Raw genomic sequence first — 5,317 nt, forward strand, 5'->3', positions numbered from 1 at the left:
CCAAAATGGAGACAACAGTCAAGAAATCAGAAGAAGGCTAGGACTGGGGAGGGCAGCTATGAGAGAACTAGAAAAGGTCCTCAAATGCAAAGATGTATAACTGAACACTAAAGTCAGGATCATTCGGACCATGGTATTCTCAATCTCTATATATGGATGTGAAAGCTGGACGATGAAAAAAGCGGGTAAGAGAAAAATCAACTCATTTGAAATGTGATGCTGGAGGAGAGCTTTGCCGATACCATGGACTGTGAAAAAGACAAATAATTGAGTGTTAGAACAAATTAAACCAGAACTATCATTAGAAGCTAAAATGTTGAAATTGCGGTTATCATACTTTGGACATATAATGAGAAGATGTGATTCACTAGAAAAGACAATAATGCTGGGAAAAACAGAAGGGAGTAGAAAAAGAGGAAGGCCAAACAAGAGATGGCTTGATGCCATAAAGGAAGCCACAGACCTGAACTTACAAGATCTGAACAGGGTGGTTCATGACAGATGCTACTGCAAGTCACTGATTCATAGGGTTGCCATAATTGACTTGAATGCATATAACAACAAGATGCTCATAAAAGGGAATTGCATGTAGGAATGGGGGAGAAATTTGATTGAGTTTGCATTTCAAGGCAAATTTTTCAAATTCGCATTTTCCGAAACAATATGAGAACCAAAACACAGCTATTCTTCAAAATTCATACTTATCCAAATTTTGAAATGCCATTCTCCAAGCAATGTTTACAAAAATGCATATATTAGGGGAAAGTGTGCATAGAAAATATAAATTGCATTATATTAGGAGAAACTGATTTAAAAATGTGTATGTTGATTGCAGCTGTATACACGAATGTGTTTATGAGGAGAAATTGGCACTAAAATGCTAAAGAATTGTCATGAAGAATTTTTTAAAAAATCACGAGTTGCTGGAGAAATGTGAAGAACTGAATTTAAGATTGGAAAAATGAGAAATGAGGAGAACCAAAACTGACACCTTCTTCCATACATATGGTACAGAGAAACTAGAACTGAAAAATGTATTTAAAATGGTTTTAAACAAATATATGGAGGAGGACAAGGCTATCAGTGGCTACTAGCCATGGTGACTGTGTAGTACATCAGTATTACATGCATGCCTCTAAATACCAGTTGCAAGGAATCATGAGTGGGACAATGCGGTTGCACTCAGGTCCTGCTTGTGGGCTTCCCATAGGCATCTGGTTAGTCACTATGTGAGCGCTAGATGTGCCATTGGCCTGATCCAGCAGGGCTCTTATTGTGAAGAGGGAAAGAGTGGATAGCTGAGAAACTGAGTTGTAGAGAGATCTGTGGGATGGAAAAACAGGAAAAAATAGATGAAAAAGAGGTGGGGCTGCAGACTGGCTTATAGTGCAGAGCAGGAGAAGAGAGTTGGCATTATGGAACACAAAAAGAGGTATTTGGGAGGACAAAAAAGGAAAGATGGTTATGAGAGAGGGAGCTCAGAGAGATCTGTATTAGTGCAGAGAGAGACGAGGGACTGCTCTACAGGGCATACAGACAGACAATAAGGTGTGTTTTGGAGCACACAAGGATAAAAGTGTTTAAAAGGAAACTGAGTTAAAATTATAACAAGCATTCTTTTATGTGGTTAATATAGCAATATAGCCCTCTTGAATTAGTACAGTTTATAGAAGGAGCTCTCCAAGTGATTTGATTTTGCACCCCTGCACCAAGTACTTCTCAGGCAGACCTTTGTTAGCTGAGTGTCCAGGACTGGACATGTGCACTGTGTGCCATAATGGTGCTTCTTCAGGTGCAGCAAAGTTTCCCCATTTAATTTTTCCTACTTTGGCTCCTCCTCACACTGGGTCAAAGGAAGCACTCCAAGGTCTCCCCAAATGTTGGGAACACCTTATCTGGCGGTGCAGGTTCCTCAGTCAGAAGGGATTCCTCTGAGCTCCAAAGCAAATGCACATATGTGGAAGGTTCCTGCAAAGTGCTTTGTATTCTGGCTCAGGTCTTCTGTACTAGAGGGCAGGGTGCTTTGCTTGTATCATAACCTTGCTAAAGAGCCAAATGTCATGGAATGGATCATGTTTTGGACTAAGACTGAAATGATTTGGTTTCAAGTCTACCGTCAGTCACCCAGTTTGTTTGTTTGATCTTGGATGAGTTTCTGTCTCTCTGTCAAACCTACCTCACAGGGCTGTTGCGAGCATAAAATTGACAGAGTACAATGTCCTGTATTCCTTGGAAGAAGAGCAGGCTACAAATGTAGTAATTCAAATAAAATGTAATAAAACAAAATATAACAAAATTCCTAATTTGATTAGGAGGTTACCTGAGGCTTGGGCCTTGATAGCTGGACCAGGTGTATGTTCACCTTGTATATTTTAAAATAAAATATTACAGAGATCCATTAAGTTTCCAGTGTTCTCCTTATCCAAAAGAAGCCAAACCCACTAAATCATTATATTCTGAGACATCTTACCACCTGGAGAAGTGTGGGGTACATAACAATATTAATTACATTTGTATTCCTTCAAGGAACAGAGGGTGGTATACAAAAGGATCTCTCATTTTATCTGGACAACAAACCTGTAAGGTAGGTTAGGCTCAAATCTTTTGAACCCAGTCCAAGGCTTGCACTATCTGCTACACCACACCATCTCTCTCACTTTTTTTGTCTCTTGATTCTCTTTGGAACAACATTATGCTACAACTTGTGCTGATGCCTTTGGCTACCATGCCATGCATACTTAGTAGTAGTAGTAGTAGTACTACTACTACTACTACTACTACTACTAATAATAATAATAATAATAATAAAAGTTGTTAAAAATTCTTCTGGCAAAGGCTAGAATCCATCTAGGACAGTGTGTCAGATAAGGACAGAGTGACTGGCATTTCCTTATCTACAACATAAATGGGATATGGAATGTGTGAATAAATGCTTGAAGGTCCCCCAGGACACATGAAGAAATATGTCCCTTCTCCCATTAGGGAGCAAAAGAAATGAAGACTATTCCTCACTTTCTGCTTTTGCCAGATATTTTCCCCATGTTGTGCATCACTGAAAATATGGTCACAAATTCAGACATTTTGATATATATGGAAAACCAATATGCCATTGCTCTTTCAGTTCATCTTGGACTGCAGTCCTAAGCATGGTCACCTTTAGATGCATGCCTGCTATTACTCAGGGTGTATACTGAGAATGTTATACACTGTCATGGACTGCAGCTCTGAAGGGTATATCCACAACGTGAGACAAATACTTTGAGGGCCATTTGTGATTATGCAGCACATCCAGTCCGAAGAGTCCATTTATTCTGGGCACTTCAGTCCATGAACTGTGCTATGTTGCGTTAGAACACTGGTACATCTAGGCCAGGGATGGGAAAACTGTTCCACACCCCTAAGTTCTTGGGTTACAACTTCCATTATCCCTTACAATTGTCCATATTGGCTAGGGCCAACGGGAGTTGGAGTCCAACAATGTCTCCAGAAGGCCACAGGTTCCCTGTCCCTGATCCAGCCTAATGGTGTTTATGCTGACAATGGTTCTTGCTAGAAATCTCCATCCTAGCCCCGTAATGAAACTGGAGAGATCATCAGCTAAATCTGGGACTTCATGCATGGAAAGCATGTGCTCTCTTCCACTGCACTACAGCTGTTCACTGCATGAGAAGTCTAGCAGAAAAGATTCTTGCCTTTTTCTGGGAATGCCTTTTGCATGTCTGATTGGATGCTTCAATACCCAACCATGAAATCATCAGCTTCCATGCACAGGCACCCTGATTCATATCCACATGTCAGACTGACAGTGCCCATTTCTGGTTCTGTTATATGGAGATAACTTGATGATTTTGGTCCTAGAGCTGAATGTATTTCTCAATGTTTTGATAGAAATATGAAGTTTCAGAGCTGGAAAAAACCACACTGCATACACATCATAGTAACTCCACAAAATATGAAAATAGACTGTGAAGGAATGTTGAGTTTAGTCATTTTGTGCGTGTTTTGTTCCTGGCTATAAAATTCTGTACAGGAATATCAGCTCATGAAACTGAAACATAAGGGGAAAATGAAACCTTCACATAAAAGGGATGAACAAACCATAGGAATTAAAAATAAAAGACTATCACTAGCTGTCATTTACAATTCCCAGTTAAAACCTCTATAATGTATCATTAGTGATCAAGAACTCACTCTGGTCAATGACCCTTCTTTCTTACAGGCCTTGTGTGGTAGGCTTGTATTTGCTTACAGACACCACCACACACACCTAGAACAGCTAATCATGAGCAACAGCAGGCCACACAATAGAGGCTAAACCTTATGGTAAATCTAGATGCTAACTTTGTCCCCACATCTACTGTTGCAATGCTATTCCAGGACCTGAACAATGTCATCCACAGCATCAGCTCATCTTCCAATGTGATATCTGCCATCATCTGCCAACAATATCCTATGCATTCTACATAAGACAAACAGGCCAGTCTCTGTGCAAACAAATAAAGCGACAAATCTGACATCAGAAATGGCAACACTGAAAAGCCAATGAGGGAACAATTCAGCTTCCTTGGACACTCTGTAATTGACCTTAAGGTGACCATCTTTTGGACTGTTTATCTGAATGTTTGAGAAGCCTCTTGAGGCTAATCTTTAGACCAATGAAGGGCAATTAAAAAAATCTGTAGGTAATCATAAAGAAAAACCTCTGAGGCCCTTTTGATATAACTGGGAGAGCACTGGCCTCAACAGTCATGACTGACTTGATCTTATTTATTTGTCCCCCCCCCTCAAAAAAATCCAAACCGCTATACTACCAACATAGAGGAAATATATGCTAGTGAACTGCATAAAATCAACAATAAAATTACATTCACGAAACAAGTACTTTTAGAAACTGAGACAGGTTAATATATTGCTAGTTTTTAAAAGAGGAAGACAGGGCTGGCAGCTCTGATGTCAAAAGGAATATATCTGTTGACTTTTATTTTAAAATGCCTTTAACATTAAAATAGTTCTAAAGCTTTTTTGTTGCTGTTGTTCCATGCAGCTAAATGAATATATTATTCCCACCGGAGAATAAAATCTCAGCCCACTGGAGAGTGTGAATAAAGACTTATCGTGGGAACCTCCTACTCTCCTTGCCAACTTTCATCTCTCAACTTCCTACTTGGGAGAGGCAAGCTCTTGAAGAGAACAGCTGAGTCCTCACCTTCACCACTATTCATGATGATTCAAGAGAATGGCAAACATGTTGATACAGGCTGCTAATGAAAACCCATTTGATGATGACTTACAGATACAATAAAAATCACTTCCCTTA

This window comes from Rhineura floridana, chromosome 4 (genome assembly GCF_030035675.1).
Source record: "Rhineura floridana isolate rRhiFlo1 chromosome 4, rRhiFlo1.hap2, whole genome shotgun sequence".
In the NCBI taxonomy this organism is placed as follows: Eukaryota; Metazoa; Chordata; class Lepidosauria; order Squamata; family Rhineuridae; genus Rhineura; species Rhineura floridana.